Raw genomic sequence first — 17,218 nt, 5'->3', positions numbered from 1 at the left:
AAGGTTTTGGCCCAGTGCCTTAGTATCTTTCTATTGCATCCCTGACATAAAACACATCATATATTGTGAGAAAGATGTAAACTATTTCATTATTACAGGCACATTGACTAAACATTGGATAAGAATACAATCAACATATTTTCCTCCTTCTTGCAAAAAGGTTGCATTCAATTTTGACTAGTTGCTGTTGCTGGAAGAAGCCATGCCCGTGCATTCAACCTCTCCTTGGCTACGCTACACCTTATGGCCCGGAGAGTAACGTTGTGCTCAGTACCGATGCTGGTTCTGAAATTGGATATAGTTTCTTTCAATCATTTGCTGAAGTTTTATTTAAATAACATCACTTTGCACATTTTGCATGGCATATTGTTGTTGCTTCACAAGATCTAACTTGCTGATTTTCCTTCAAAAATACAGATATCTGTACCATTCTTTCATCGCATCTGCAAAAAGTGCTGAAACACGGCAGTGTAGCAGTCAGCATAACAGTATTATAGCACTAGCCCGTATGATCAGGGTTCAATTCCTGCCGCTGTCTGTAATGAGTTTGTACATTACAGTAACTGGGTGGCTTTTCTCCCACGTTCCAAAGATGTACGGGTTAGGGTTAGCAAGTTATGATAAGCTCCAGGAGGATTTAAAGAGAATGGAAGGGGGAGATAGCAGACATGTACCTTTTGGTTGAGTATATATGTAGCTGGCCCAAAGTGCAACTACTCTACGGAGGGAATAAATGTTCAAGCTGGTGAATGAAGTGGAGTGAGATGAGAAGCAGAGAATGGTGAAGATTTGATACTCATCCAGAAATGGTCATTTTTAACTTTAAATTCGAGCTACATCACTGATAATCCAAGGTATTAAGTAGTGGGTTGAAAAGGTAAACACACTACTTAATACCTTAAAAGTTTCAGATCAACCAGGTACCTCAGCACAGGAACAGGCCACTTCAGCCCATTAATACTGTGTCAAACTAATTAACTGATACTACCTAATTAAGCTAATTCCTTCTTCCTGCACAGTGTCCATATTCCTCCATCAGTTCCTGTGCCTATGTCAGAACCTCTTAAAACACCTCTATAGTATGTGCCTCCTCAACCACCCCTGTAAGCGCGTTACAGGTGCCAACACCCTAAAAATAACTTGCTTAGTACATTTCCTTTGAATTTTTCCCTCTCTCACCATAAATATATACCCTCTAGTATTAGATAGATATCTTGACCCCTGGAAAAAGATACCAACCTTTTTTCCCTTCCAACTTGGAGCAGGTTTGAATTTATCTCAAGTGATCCTCTTTTTAACCAGACTAACAATAACAAATGTGGTTTTCTGATTTTATAACTGGATCTTAATCCAACTAAAAAGGAGCAAAATTCATAAAGGTCTATAAGAAAACAGGATAAATTTAATTGTCCCTTTATAACTAAAATGAAATCTCCACTCCTACAGTTCTTAGTTGTAAAAACACTGGCCGCCTCTTAAACTCTAAATGTCATATTAAAGGAGTCTAAAACGATGCTCGTAGTTCGCATTAGGTTCTTTGTCAAAACTTCCACAACTTTCTTTTAATTTCTATGATTAAATTCGAACCAGGGACCAAGCTTCCGGACCTACTTTGTTTACCATCGCGCTAATCTAAACAAGCTGCGTCGCGGGTGATGTCATCCGGGCCGCGCGCTATTTACGGCCGCGCCAGCTCACGTGCACGCGTGCTGCTCGTTCCCGGTCGTCATTTTGAAAAAGGTCAGTTCAGTAGTTGGTTGAATGGCTCAGCGACAACTCGGAAAGATACTTTCTCCCGCAGAGTCACGGAAAGGGAAAGTTTCTTTATATTAACACGGAGGCTCTGCTGGTTGTTTTCCCATTGACTGGAGTGACCACATCCCAGTCCCTCCCAAATCTCAGTCCGCCCTTGTATGCATTTGGGTGAAGGGACAGACCGTGTTGTGACCGGTTTATAAACAGGAATGAGGGGAAAATGTGAAAAGGGCGCCTGCCTATTATGCTCAAGTCGTACACAAAGTTTATTAGTTTAAAAATGCCACTGTATCTTCTGAGAATGCACAGGGAATAGAGTATTATGGAATTAATAAAAAGTTATGATGGTTGCCGGGATTTGCTGGGCCGAATGGCCTGTTGCTCTGTATAAAACTCTATGACTAACCTAATTTGTAACTAGCAACAAGGCGAGTGCGTGTTTCCAATTTGGTCAGCTGTCTCCTCTGGGGATCAGATGTGGGAGTGAAATTGTAGGAAAGCCTTATCTTTTCAACTTGTCTGGAATTTATTTTCATTTACACTAACCTCTGCTCTCTCCCTCCAACTACATATAGACATGCTGTTGTTTTTTTTTATTGTTATAAACTTGTGTCTTGGTGTTATTTTAATTGAGTGAAAATGTTTACAACTTATCCAAATTGGTGCAGTTAACGATGGCATACTATTAGAAATCAGAAATGATTTGGTGTGCCAACAGTTGAATATTATTGTAAGTTCTTAACAAATCAGGCAGCACCTGTTCAGAGAGAGAATTAAAATGGCAGGTTGAATGAAGTGATTTCCTGAATTGAACATTAATCAGAATCAAGTTTATTGTCACCAGCATTTGTCGTTAAATGAGTTACTGAGCTGTGTACTTTTTACTGTTTTCAATTGATTAAATTAAATGCCTATAGAAAAAAACCTATATATGAAATTTTTAGAAAGCAACATTTTTGCACTTTTAAGTAACTGGCCTCTTCCTAAGCAGTTTTAATAGATTGTATTGAAAATAAATGGGGTACAGTCCAGCAATTGGTCGTGATTCTAATCATGAGATCTAGAGTGAGCCTGCACTAGAAGATCTGAAATAACAGCAGTCTTGCCTGCTTTTGTAGTGTTGAATTGTCCACAGTGCTTGTATTTGCAGAATTTAATTCAGTTCTTTTATACGAAATTGTTGGTAGTTGTCAGTGTTGGTAATGGGAATTTCTAATCTTGACATGAACATTTAACAGTGTGGTCTAGCTCCAAATTGAGAGGCTGTCTTTTTGTTTATAACTTTTTGGACTGTTCCCAAAATACCATAACCATAAGGTATTGGAGCAGAAATAAGCCATTTGTCTCATCAAGTCTGCTCTGCCATTTCATTATGGCTAATTTATTGTTCTCCCTCAACCCATTCTCTTGCCTTCTCCCCATAACCTTTGACACCTTTTCTAATCCAGAACCTATTCACCTCTGCTTTGAATTATTTGGCTTCCACAGTTGTCCGTGTCAATGAATTCCACAGATTTATGCCCTCTGGCTAAAGAAATTCCTCCTCATCTCTTTTGTCCTTGTCTTCTGAGGCTGTGTCCTCTGGTCCTAGACTTCCCCCACTATAGGAAACACCCACTCCATGTCCACTCTATGTAGAACCTTCAATGAGGTCTCTCCTCGTTCTACTAAACTCCAGTGAGTGCAGGCCCAGAGCCATAAAACACTCCTTGGACCCTTTCATTCCTGGAATAATTCTCGAGAACCTCCTCTGTAACTTCTCCAATGCTAGCGCATTCTTTCATAGATACGGGGCCCAAAACTACTCGCTGTATTCAAAGTGCGACCTAACTAATGCCTTGTTAAACCTCATCATCACAGCCTAGCTTTTATATTCTTGTCCCCTCAAAACGAGTGCCAGCATCATATTTGCCTTCCTTGCACTACCCATTCAACCTGCAAGTTAACCTATAGGGAATCCTACAATAGGAATCTCAAGTGTTCCCTTTGGTCTACGTTGACCTTTTTTTCCTCTATAGTTAACATTTTAATATTCAACTTTATTGAGGTTCAGTGTGGTAAGCTTTCAGCTTTACTAGCTTTATAAGAAAATATTTAAAAAGTAAAATCCTAGTTAATAGGGTGCTGTAAAATAAATCAAAGACATGGACTGATGTGATACATTTGAATAGTGATTATAGAAGCTACAAGAAATCTTTATTCTTTGATTGTAGAGGATTATGTGTGTAAGGTGCAGTGATGCATGCAGCCTAAATTCTTCTTGAAGGTTGATTTTGTCATTTGTACTCTTCATTCAAATATGCTTGAATATTGATGTGAACCTATTGTGCAATCTGCCAGAAAATGGACTTGGCCATTGGTTTTTGTTTACTGAAACAATTAGCTGCTTGGCTGAATACTGGAGATGGTTCACAAAACTTGCACTGAATGACCCAACTTTTGAAGATCGTAATTTTCTTTCAGTTCCATTATTCCAGGATTTCTTTTTATAAACACAAATGCATCATCATTCAGTTATTCATGTACACTGCACAGCTGAATGTCACCTCGCACCACTAGGTTCAAGAACAGTTACTACCCCTCAACCATCGGGTCCTTGAACAAAAGGGATAGCTACACTCACTTAAGAACACTGTTATATTGTTATTTCATGCTTATTATTTATTGTTATTTATATCTGCATCTGCACCTTGTTTACAGTTAACAGTTCCTGATGTTTACAGTTACTGTCCTATAGATTTGCTGAATATGCCTGCAGAAAAAGAATCCCAGGGTTGTATGTGCTGACATGTATGTACTCTGAATACATTTTACTTTGAACTTTATAACTGAAATAAATCCCTCAGTGATTCCTTTGTCCATTTGTCCCTCCCAACTAATCTCTCTCCGAGCACTTATCCCTGCAAGTGGCCTAAGTGCTACACCCGCCCATTCACCACCTCCCTCACCTCCATTCAGGGCCCCAAATCTGCTGGAATCGTCTGTTGTCTGGTGCTCCCAATGCAGCCCGTACAATGGTGAGACCATGTAAATTGGGGGACTGCTTAGTTAAGCACCTCGGCTCAATCTGCCAAAAGCAGAACTTTCCAGTCACCAAACATTTTAATTTCAGTTTTCATTCCCATTCCAACATGTCTGTCCATGGCCACCTCTTGTGCCAAGATGATTCATGAGGCCACTCTCAGGGTGGAGGAGCAATACCTTGTATTCCGTCCAGGTAGCCTCCAACCTGATGGCATGAATATTGATTTCTCCTTCAGTAAAAATATTTCCCCCTTCTTCTAGTCCCCATTCTGACCTTTTGCCTCTTCTCGCCTGCCAATGACTTCCCCCGGGTCCCCCCCCTTCCCTTTTTCCTATGGTCCACTTTCCTCTCTGATCAGATTCCTTCTTCTCTAGCCCTTGACTTTTCTCATCAAACTGGGTTCACACTTTTTATTCTGGCATCTTCCTCCTTCCATCTCAATCCTGAAGAATGATCTCAGCCTGAATTGTCAACTGTTTATTCATTTCCATAGATGCTGTCTGACCTGTTAGAACATAAGAAATAGGAGCAGGACCAGGAGTAGGCCATCCAGCCCATTGAGACTGCCACGCCATTCAATAAGATCATGGCTAATCTGTCCGTAAACTCAGCTCCATCTACCTGCCTTTTCCCCATAACCCTTAATTCCCCTTAACCCTTAATTCCCCTATGTAAAAACCTATCTAACTGTATCTTAAATATATTTAGTGAAGAAGCCTCAGCTGCTTCCTTGGGCAGAAAATTCCACAGATTCACCACTCTTTGGGAAAAAGTTTCTCCTCCTCTCCATCCTAAATCTTCTCCCCTGAATCTTGAGGCAATGTCCCTGAGTTCTAGTCTCATCTACCAATGGAAACAACTTTCCTACTTCTATCTTGTCTATCCCTTTCAAAATTTTGTATGTTTCTATAAGATCCCTTCTCATTCTTCTGAATTTCAGAGTGTATAGTCCCAGGTGACTCAATCTCTCCTCATTGGTTAACCCCTTCATCCCTGGAATCAACCTGGTAAACCTCCTCTGCACTGCCTCCAAAGCCAGCATACCCTTCCTCAAGTATGGAGACCAGAACTGCACACACCACTCCAGGTGCGGCCTCACCAATACCCTGTATAGTTGCAGCATGACCTTCCTGCTCTTGAATTCAATCCCTCAGGCAATGAAGGCCAACATTCCGTTTGCCTTCTTAATAACCGGTTGTACCTGCAAGCCAACTTTTTGCAGTTCGTGAACAAGCACTCCCAAGTCCCTCTGCACAACAGCATGCTGCAATCTTTCACCATTTAAATAATAATCTGCTCTTCTATTATTCCTTCTAAAGTGGATGATCTCACATTTACCAATGCTGTATTCCACCTGCCGCCGGCTGGTGGCGTAGTGCATCAGCTCCGGACTTTGGAGCGAAGGCTCCCAAGTTCGAATCCAGCTGGCTCCCTCGCATGCTTTCCATCCATGCTGGGTTGAGTATCGAGCTAGCAACTTGGCCTTGTAAAAATAAGAAAGCCTGCTTAAAAAAAAAGGCCGTCATGATGGCGTCCACTCAGAGTTAAGGGCTTTCCTCTCCTTCTTCATTCCATCTGCCAGACCTTTGCCCACTCACTTAACCTATCTGTATCCCTCTGCAGACTTTTCCACATCCTCTGTACAATTTGCTTTTCCACTCAGTTTAGTGTCATTAGCAAATTTTGCTACACTACACTCAATCCCCACTTCCAAATCATCATTGCAAATGGTAAACAGCTGCGGGCCCAGCACCGACCCCGCTCCACCCCACTCACCACCGACTGCCAACTAGAGAAACGCCCATTTATACCAAATCTCTGCCTTCTATTGGTTGCCCAGTCCATTATCCATGCCAATACACTTCCTCCAACTCCATGCATCTGTATCTTATAAGTCTTTTGTGCGGCACCTTATTGAACGCCTTCTGGAAATCCAAGTATACGACATCCACCTGTTCCCCTCTATCTACTGCACTCATTATGTCCTGAAAGAACTCCAGTAAGTTTGTCAAACAGTACCTGCCCTTTCTGAATCCATGCTGCATCTGTCTAATGGAACCACTCCTTTTTAAATGTTTCACTATTTCTTCCTTAATGACAGCTTCAAGCATTTTCCTGACTACAGATGTTAAGCTAACTGGCCTATAGTTGCCCGTCTTTTGCCTACATCCTTTTATAAAAAGTGGCGTGACATTTGCTGTCTTCTAATCTGGCAGGACCTGCCCAGAGACTAGAGAATTTTGGTAAATGATTACTAATGCGTCTACTATAACCTCTGCCAATTCCCTCAGTACCCTGGGATGCATCCCATCAGGACCAGGGACTTATCTACCTTCAGGCCTTCTAGTTTGCTCATCACTATCTCCTTAGTGACAGTGATTTTATCAAGGTCCTCACCTCCCATTTCATCTGTAACATCATTCTTTGGCATATTAGACATGTCCTCCACCGTGAAGACCGACAAAAAGTAGCTGTTCAATGCCTCAGCCATTTCCTTATCACCCAATATCAATTTCCCCTTCTCATCTTCCAAGGGACCTACCTTGACTTAAGCCACCCTCTTCCGCTTTATATATTTATAAAAACTTTTGCTATCTGTTTTTATATTTTGTGCTAATTTATTTTCATACTCTATCTTCCCTTTTCTTATTTCTTGTTTAGTTGTTCTTTGTTGCTTTTTAATGTTTTCCCAATCCTCCAGTCTCCCACTACTCTGTGACTTTGTACACATGAGCTTTTAATTTGATGCTGTAGTCGTGCTGATACGCAACGAGTGAAAGCAACACACTGGAGTCAAGCAGGGTCTGGTTGAACTGTTTACTGTTTCAATCCGCGCGAGCGGAAGTGCCCACTCCCAGCATCCCCTGCTCTTTGCGGGGCAGAAGTGATGTCGGCTTCGGGGCGGAGGTCTGCCCCACACTCAGAGCCCTATCGGTTGCCACTGGCTGCGGACTCACCGGCGAGTTGTTGGAGCGGGTTCGCTGGCTGCGTGGGCGAGCTGCCACGTGACCCCCCCCCCACCCCAGAACCGGTGCTAGGAGGTGCAGAGTCCACAGCCTGCACACTGTCAGTTCTTTTAGATGGCCGGCCTTGTCGTCGTGGGGATGGCAGCGCAACTGGGAGTTCAAGGTCTAGATGCGCCAGTTTGAGACGGTCAATGGTAAAAGTCTCTTCACGACCGCTGATGTCAAGAACGCAGGTCGTCCCATTATGGCGCACCACCTTGTAGGGTCCTTCGTATGGTCGCTGCAGGGGTGGTCTGTGGGTTCCTCGGTGAACGAAAACATACTTGCTCTGTTGTAGGTCCTTGGGCACGAAAGAGGGTGTTGTTCTGTGATGGGATGTCAGGACTGGGGCAAGTGTTCCAAGCCGCTCCCAGAGTTTAGTTAGGACCGCTGTAGGTGTGTCCTCCTGGCCACAGGGTGCTGGCACAAACTCACCGGGAACTCTGAGCGGGGCACCGTAAACAAGTTCGGCCGATGATGTAGCCAGGTCCTCCTTGGGTGCTATGCGGATACCAAGCAGCACCCAGGGGAGTTCATCCACCCAGTCTAGCCCTCGGAGGTGTGCCATCAGGGCCGACTTCAAGTGCCTGTGGAAATGTTCCACCAGGCCGTTGGACTGTGGGTGGTAAGCAGTCATTCGGTGGAGCTGGGTTCTGAGGAGTTGTGCCAGTGCAGACCACAAAGCCGATGTGAACTACACACCCCTGTCGGAAGTGACGTGGGCTGGGGGTCCGAACTGTGCCACCCAGATGGTAATCAGGGCTCTGACGCACGTCTCTGTGGCCATGTCAACGAGTGGGACAGCTTCCAGCCACCTCATAAACCTGTCCACCGTGGTGAACAGGTATCTCGCTCCTCTCTTTGATGAGGGAGTCTAGTACGAGAGGGCATGACTTAAGGATTGAAGGGCGCCCATTCAGAACAGAGATGCGAAGAAATTTTTTTAGCCAGAGGGTGGTGAATCTGTGGAATTTGTTGCCACGGGCGGCAGTGGAGGCCAAGTCATTGGGTGTATTTAAGGCAGAGATTAATAGGTATCTGAGTAGCCAGGGCATCAAAGGTTATGGTGAGAAGGCGGGGGAGTGGGACTAAATGGGAGAATGGATCAGCTCATGATAAAATGGCGGAGCAGACTCGATGGGCTGAATGGCCGACTTCTGCTCCTTTGTCTTATGGTCTCGAAACTGGCAGTGAGCCGACGATGTCCACGTGGACATGTTCAAACCTCTTATGTGTCGGCTGGAAGGGTTGCAGTGGGGCCCTTACGTGCCTCTGGATTTTGGAGGTTTGACAGTGCGTGCATGTCCTGGCCCAGTGCCCGACCTGATTGCGTAGGCTGTGCCACACAAACCTGTTTGCGATCAGCAGGATGGTCGCCCGGATGGAAGGGTGGGCTAAACCGTGCAAGGCGTCGAAAACGTGGCAAGTCCAAGCGGTCGGGACAATGGGCCGAGGTTGTCCGGTGGACACATCGCAAAGGAGCTCATTACCTTCGGGCCCAACGGGTATGTCTTCGAGGCGGAGTCCTGAGACTGCGGTTCGGTATGCCGGCATCTTGCTGTCCAGTTGTTGCGACTCAGCTAACGCCGCAGTATCCACCCCCGGAGACAGAGAGTGCACTGATTGGACTGAGGTGTGTGACAGCACGTCAGCCACCGCGTTGTTCTTCCCGGAAATGTGCTTGATCGTGGTGGTAAACTCCGAGATGTATGACAGGTGGCGTTGCTGGCGGCTCGACCACCGGTCCGACACTTTGGCAAACACGAAAGTGAGGGGCTTGTGGTCTGTGAAGACCGTGAACTCTCCCCTACAGGAAGTACCTGAAGTGCCGGATGGCAAGGTACAGGGCCAGCAGCTCCCTGTTGAAAGTGCTGTACTTAAGTTCCGGGGGTCGTCGGTGCCGGCTGATAAAAGTGAGCGGCTTCCACTGGCCTTCGAGCTGCTCGAGCACGCCGTCAACTGCTGAGTTGGAGGCATCCACAGTGAGGGCAGTGGGGTTGTCGACCCAGGGGTGGACCAGGAGCATGGCGTTTGCTAGTATGTTCTTGGCTTGTTGAAAAGCCGCCGTCGCCTTCTCTGTCCAGGTGACCACTTTGACCTTGCTGGACATCAAGCCGAAGAGGGGCTGCATGATCCAGACCCTGAGGGCAGGAAACGGTGATAAAAGTTAACCATCCCAACGAATTCCTGTAGGCCTTTAATAGTGCTGGGTCTGGCGAATTGGCAGATGGCTTCAACTTTTGCCGGTAGGGGCACAGCTCCATGGCGGTCGATCCAGTGTCCCAGGAAATTGATGGCGTGTAGGCCGAACTGGCACTTGGCGGGGTTGATAGCCAGGCCGTAGTCGCTTAGGCGGCGGCAGAGCAGGCGTAAATGTGCTAGATGTTCCTGGCGGGAGCGGCTGGCGATAAGTATATCATCCAGGTAGATGTTCAGAAAGTCCAGATCTCGCCCTACTGCGTCCATCAGGCGCTGGAATGTCTGCACCACGTTTTTGAGCCCAAACGGCATCCTGAGGAACTTGAACAGGCCAAAGGGGATAATGAGGGCCGTCTTGGGTACATCGTCTGGGTGGACTGGGATCTGATGATACCCTCGGACCAGGTCAATCTTCGAAAAGATGCGCAGGTTGGCCGTAAAGTCCTGGATGTGTAGTACCGGATAGCGATCAGATGTGGTGGCGTCGTTCAGCCTCCTATAGTCACCGCACGGTCTCCACCCTCCTGTGGACTTGGGCACCATATGGAATGGGGAGGCCCACGGGCTGTCGGAACGCCACACAATCCCCATCTCCTCCATCTTCTTGAATTCCTCCTTCGCGAGGCGGAGTTTGTCGGGCGGATGCCTGCGGGCCCGGGCATGAAGGGGAGGTCCCTGTGTGGGGATGTGGTGCATCATGCCGTGTTTGGGGTCTGTTGAGGAAAACTGCGGCGTGATGATAGATGGGAACTCTGATAACACTCTGGCGAACTCGTTCTTGGAATAAGTGACGGAGTCCAGGTGCGGGGCCGAGGGAGAAAGTCTGGAACGTCTTTGCATTGACCAATCGTCGTCCCTTCAAATCCACGAGCAGGCAGTGTGCGCAGAGGAAGTCCGCACCCAGCAATGGCTGTGATACTGCGGCCAGCGTAAATGTCCATGTAAAGCAGCTGGAACCGAACTGCAAGGGGATGGTTCTTGTGCCGTAGGTGCGGATGGTGCTGCTGTTGGCTGCCGTAAGTTCCGGTCCTGTTCTTCTAGTTCAGGTATCGTGGCTCGAGGTGGGTAGGACATTGATTTCAGCCCTTGTGTCCACCAGGAATCTACACCTGGAGTGCTTGTCCCAAATGTAGAAGAGGCTATCACGGTGACCAGCCGCTGTAGCCATCAGTGACGGCTGGTCCTGGTGTTTCCCTGGAACGAGCATGGCGGTCGGCAGCAGCGGGCCCCGGAACCCCACCTTTGATAAAAACACCAAGACTCAGAAGTGGTGCTGTCCCTTTGTGTGTATGTTATGTGCTCCGCTACTGGGGGTGTGGAAGGGCTGGACTTCCGGCCGTGCCACAGCACTAATTCCAATGGTGGTTCCGCCATTTTGTTTGGCGCACCAAAGCACGTCCACACGGGCAGCCACCCTGCGCGGGTCTCTGAAGTCTTCATCTGCTAGCAGGAAGCGGATGTCTTCTGGCATTTGCTCCAAGAAGATCTGTTCAAAAAGCAGGCAAGACTTATGGCCGTCTGCCAGTGCTAGCATGTTACTCATCAGGGTTGATGGCGCACGGTCGCCCAGGCCGTCCATATGCAGTAACCGCGTGGGAAAGGCCAAATGTGCGGATTAACAGGGCCTTGAGTGCCTCGTACCTGTCTTTTGCCGGGGCTGATGGAGAAAGTCAATAACATGGCCTGCTGTCTCCTGGTCAAGGGCGCCCACCACGTAGTTATACCTGGTGGCGTCTGAGACAATTTGCCTGACCTGGAACTGGGTCTCTGCTTGCTCGAACCAGACCAGGGGTTGAGTAGTCCAGAAAGTTGGCAGTTTAAGGGAAACTGCATTCTGCAGAGCCAAGTCGTTCATGCTAGATCCAAATGCCGTTGGACTGCCGGGGTCACCAATGTAGTCGCGCTGATATGCAACAAGTGAAAACAACACTCTGAGTCGAGCAGGGTCTGGTTGAACTGTTTACTGTTTCAGTCCACGCGCACTAAAGTGCCCACTCCCAGCATCCCCACTCTTTGCGGGGAGGAAGTGACATCGGCCTCCGGACCGAGGTCTGCCCCGCACTCAGAGCCCTCCCGGTTGCTCGCCCGCGACTGCTGGAGCCAGTTCGCTGGCGCATGGGTGAGCCACCGCAATGCTATCTTTTATTTCCTTAGTTATCCAAGGCAGGCTCTCCCCACACTTACTGTCCCTACTTTTGATTGGAATATACTTCTGTTGAGCACTGTGAAAAATTTTTGAAAGTATTCCACTGTTCCTCAACTGTCCCACCAAATGCTCCCAATCCACATTAGCCAACTCCCCCCTCATCCTGTTGAATTCCTCCAGCATTTTGTGTGTGGTGTTTTCCCATCATCGTTGCTGCAGTTTGGAGGATATAGGTAGTTTACTTTTTTGCTATTTTATACTAATATTTTTAGAGCCCAAGAAGTTCACATATATCTATGTGTAGACTGGTAAATCAAATTAGTGGTAATAGTGTGGAGGATGAATTTGTGACGTCTGAGAGATGATGTTCTAGATCAGTATGTTGAGAAACTAATGAGGGACAAACTATGAACATGAGAAGCTCTGCAGATGCTGGAAATCTAAAGCAACACACAAAATGCTAGAGGGACTCAGCAGGTCAGACAGCAGCTATGGAAATGAATAAGCAGTTGACATTTCAGGCCAAGACCCATCTTCAGGACTGGAAAAGAAGGGGGATGATGACAGAGTAAAAAGGTGGAGAGATGGGAATGAGGATAGCTAGAAGATAGGTGAATCAGGTGGGAGAGAAAGGAAATGGCTGGAGAAGAAGGAATCTGATAGGAGAGGAGAATGGACCACAGGAGAACAGGGAGGAGAAGGGGACCCAGGTGGAGTTGATAGGCAGATGAGAAGAGGTAAGGGGCCAGAGTGGGGAATAGAAGAAGGGAGGAGGGAGTGAATTTTTTTTTACCGGAAGGTAAAATAGAAATCCATGCTATCAGGTTGGAGGCTACCCAGATGGAATACAAGGTGTTGCTGCTCCACAAGGGTGGCCTCATCATAACATAAGAGGCCATGGACCAACATGTCAAACCAGGAATGGGAATATGAATTAAAATGTTTGGCCACTGGAAAGTTTTGCTTTTGGCAGATGGAGTGGAGGTGTTCGACAAAGCAGTCCTCAGATCTACAACAGGTTTCACCAATGTCGACAAGATTGCATTGGGAGTGCTGCACATAATAGACCACCCCAGCAGATTCACAGGTGAAGTGTTGCCTCATCTAGAAGGGGCTCTGAATGAAGGTGAGGGTGCAGGTGAATGGGCAGGTGTAGCACTTTGGCTGCTCTCATGAGGGAAAAGGCTGTTTTAGATCTACAATGAGAAAAGATTATTTTTTTTAAAGAGGCCTCTGGGGAAGGTTTCAAAGGTACATTTAATGTCAGAGAAATGTATACAATATGCATCCTGAAATGCGTTTTCTTCGCAACCATCCACAAAAACAGAGGAGTGCCCATAAAGAATGAATGACAGTTAAATGTTAGAACCCCAAAGTCACCCCCAGCTCCCCTCCCTCCCACGTGTAAGCGGCAGCAAGTAATGATCCCCCCTCCCCCCACCAGCAACAAAAAGCATCGGCATCCAAAACCGAGCACTCAAGCATGCAGCAAAGACACAGACTTGCAGTACCCCAAAAACTGCTGTTCACCCGGTATTTGACATACCACAGGCTCTCTCTCTCCTGAATAAGGGAGAAAGAGGTGTCTCCGTTTCACAGCGAGAGGGGAGACATAACAAACAACTCACTGGTTTACGATGTTAAAAGTCCATTGCGTCACTTTTTTCAAGCTCTGTGCCCAAAGATCTTGGGTCTCTGGGCACACAGCCATAGATCTTCCGATTCCCACGACGACACACCAATTTTCTGTTGGGACACTGACCTTCGATCTGCCCGTCTCCAAAGCCACGAAATTTTGGACCTCCGAAGGCGAGCTAAGCTCTTAGGCCACGTCTTTGGCATGTTGAATAATGGCCAGTCACGAAATCCCGAGAGCAGGTCCCATTCCCGCAAAACAAATGAAGTCAATGTGTAACTCCAGGTCAGGGTCTTCAAAAGAACTCTGAAAGGGAAAAATAGAGACATTAAAGATGGAAATAGAACTGTTTCCGAAGATGCAAGCAAAGGAGTTGCCATTTAGTGCTATCATCACTCCGCTCATAATATGGCCACACAAGGTCAGGATTGGCTACTTGACATTCTGGTGTTCAGATATTTCAAAAGGGATAGGGAGAGGAAGTATATATATTTTTTTTAAAAAAGTGAAAGAGTGGCATTGCTAATCAGGGATAGTATCACAGCTGTCGAAAGGGAGGATGTCTTGGAGGAAGAGTGTGTGGGTAAAGTCAGAAACAGGATGGGAGCATACATTCTTTGGGAGTATTCTCTAGCTTCCCCCGCCCCCCCACCCAATATTAAGAGGGCAGATTACTGCCTAGTATAGGAACGGTACTTCCCTTAACCGTAGGTATCTGCAGAGAGTTTTGTGGACAGCCCAGCGCATCTGCAGATGTGAACTTCCCACTATTCAAGACATCTACAAAGATAGGTGTGTAAAAAGGGCCCGAAGAATCATTGGGGACCTGAGTCACCCCAACCACAAACTGTTCCAGCTGCTACCAACCGGGAAACTGTACCGCAGCGTAAAAGCCAGAACCCACTGTCTCTGGGACAGCTTCTTCCACCAGGCCATCAGCCTGATTAATTCATGCTGATGCTACTGTATTTCTGTTATATTGACTATCCTGTTGTACATAGTATTTATTATATCCTGTTGTACATGCTATTTATTACTATGATTGCAATTTGCACATTTGAACGGAGTCGTAATGTAAAGATTTTTTACTCATGTATTTGAAGGATGTAAGTAATAAAGTCAATTCAATTAAAGTAGGCAGAGTTTGGAAAGGTGCAAAGAAAATTCTATAGTATTCATTTTCCTGTAAATTCCTGTATGAAAATGAATCTTGTGGTAATTGCATATTTTGATAATAAATTGACTTTGAAATTTGAACCTCTCCCAATAACTCAAAACCTCTAATCCAGCAAGCATCCTTGTAAATTTCTTTTACACTGTCTTCAGCTTGAGAATGTCTTTCTTCACTTGAATTGCAGTGAATCCATTGGTATTCTATACCTTGGAGCAGGGGTTCCCAACTTTTTTTTTTAATGCCATGGGGCTCCTACCATTAACTGCAGGGTCTGTGGATCCCGGGTTGGGAACCCCTGCAGGTTTTGGGGGCACAATGACAAAGGTAAAGATAGTTTAATTTTTGTTTGAATAGGAAGGGAATCAACGGATATAGAATTAAGAGAAATAAAAAATATCAGCCTTGACATTATTGAATAGTGGAGCAAGCATGAGGTTTCATTGCATGTTCCTACTACTTTTTTAGTCTCTATTATTTTGTGAGCTGCTTTGTAAGATTAACAGTATGTACTTAGGGTTTCTCCCTGCTGTTCATGGAAATGCAAGCTCTATTTTAATAGTCTTCTGTTTTTGCTTAACACTCTCCTCACCCCTTATTGTAATAAATCATTCCTTTTCATTACCTTACCCTCTCTTGTTTCCCCCATTCCAGTCCTTTAAGCTTCTTTCAATCTGTACTTAAGTAGTTTGTCTTTTGTGCTTGCTGGCTTAGTTTAGCTCCTTAGTTCAGGCATGTTGAAAATTGCGATGGGTATCCTGCCAGTTCTTTCTTGGACCCACCTGCTTGATAAAACTTGAACTAAAATATATCTTCTACAATTTCCAATCACTCTCAAAATGCTGGAGGAACTCGGCGGGTCTGGCAGCATCTATGGAAATGAATGAACAGTCGACATTTCAGGCCAGGAGCTTCCAACCCGATGGCATGGATATGAATTTCTCCTTCTAGTAATTTTTTTCCCTCCTCCTCCCCTCTTCTTCTGTTTCCCACTCTGGCCTCTTCTCAATTGCCTGTCACTTCTCCCTGTGCCCCCCTCCTATCCTTTCTCCTCTTGTCTACTCTCCTCTTCTATCAGATTCTTTCTTCTCCAGCTCTTGACCTTTTCCACCCACTTTGCTTCACTAATGACATTCTAGTTAGTCTCCTCCCCGTCCCCCTACGTTTTTATTCTAGCACCTTTCCCCTTCCTCCTTCAGGACCGAAAATGGTCTTGGCCAGAAATGTCGACTGTTCATTCATTTCCATAGATGCTGCCTGACCTGCTGAGTTCCGCCAGCATTTTGCATGTATTGTCTTGGATTTCCAGTGTCTGCAGACTTTCTCGTGTTTATGAATTCCAATCATTGGCATTCTTAATATTTTGTCTCTTTTATGTTGTTGCATCACGTGCAACTTCTTTTTGGAATTTTCTCAAACTAGCTTCCAATTAAATTGTGATTTAGTTAGTTTACCACTTAGTTTAATTGGACCAGTTTAATTGGACCACTTTGCTGGTTGTAAGTATGTATTGATGTTGTCCTTTAAATTGAGATAATTGCACAGATTTACATCCAGTGCACCATAATCCTATGGTGTCTTTTACAGTCCAATTCAAACAGTCCTAATATTTGTATAAAAGAGGTGGTGCCCACAGTTTTTCTGATTAACTTTAAACAGTTCATTCAATTGTATAAGTGTCATAATTAAATATTATTTTCATAAATAAACACTTGTATTTTCTTTTTGAGGTAAACTTAATTAACTTCTGGCCAGCTGGCAATTACTCGTAATTTAAAACAAGGTTGATGATCCTATTTTTAAATGCTTATTGTAAAAAGAACACTATTTTTAGATTTCCGTTTTTTCAACTCAAGGGAAATGTTAGTTACTGAGTTTGCTGGTTGATAGTGACTTGTAATATGGAATAACGTCTTCAGAAATATAATCTTAATACAATCATAAGCCATGATTCTACCTCTACATAGAACATAGAATAGTACAGCACAGTACAGGCCCTTCGGCCCACAATGTTGTGCCGACCCTCAAACCCTGCCTCCCATATAAGCCCCCACCTTAAATTCCTCCATATACCTGTCTAGTAGTCTCTTAAACTTCACTAGTGTATCTGCCTCCACCACTGACTCAGGCAGTGCATTCTACGCACCAACCACTCTCTGAGTAAAAAACCTTCCTCTAATATCCCCCTTGAACTTCCCACCCCTTACCTTGAAGCCATGTCCTCTTGTATTGAGCAGTGGTGCCCTGGGGAAGAGGCGCTGGCTATCCACTCTATGTATTC

At 45.5% G+C, this 17,218-nt stretch overlaps 1 protein-coding gene across 3 annotated transcripts in view; it reads left to right on the top strand.

Annotated features, from left to right (window-relative positions):
• The first annotated feature begins 1,688 nt into the window (after nucleotides 1–1,688).
• The window catches only part of LOC134355022 (bromodomain-containing protein 3-like), a 145,436-nt gene continuing 129,906 nt past the window's right edge, over nucleotides 1,689–17,218 (top strand). For all 3 annotated transcript variants that reach the window (XM_063064665.1, XM_063064664.1, XM_063064663.1), the window contains exon 1: nucleotides 1,689–1,740. The gene's annotated coding sequence lies outside the window, so the exon portion shown is untranslated. The remainder of the gene's footprint in view (nucleotides 1,741–17,218) is intronic.

Source organism: Mobula hypostoma, chromosome 12 (genome assembly GCF_963921235.1).
Source record: "Mobula hypostoma chromosome 12, sMobHyp1.1, whole genome shotgun sequence".
Lineage (NCBI taxonomy): Eukaryota > Metazoa > Chordata > Chondrichthyes > Myliobatiformes > Myliobatidae > Mobula > Mobula hypostoma.
The sequence above is the reverse complement of the archived record's forward strand: the minus strand, read 5'-3'. Positions and strand labels throughout refer to the sequence as shown.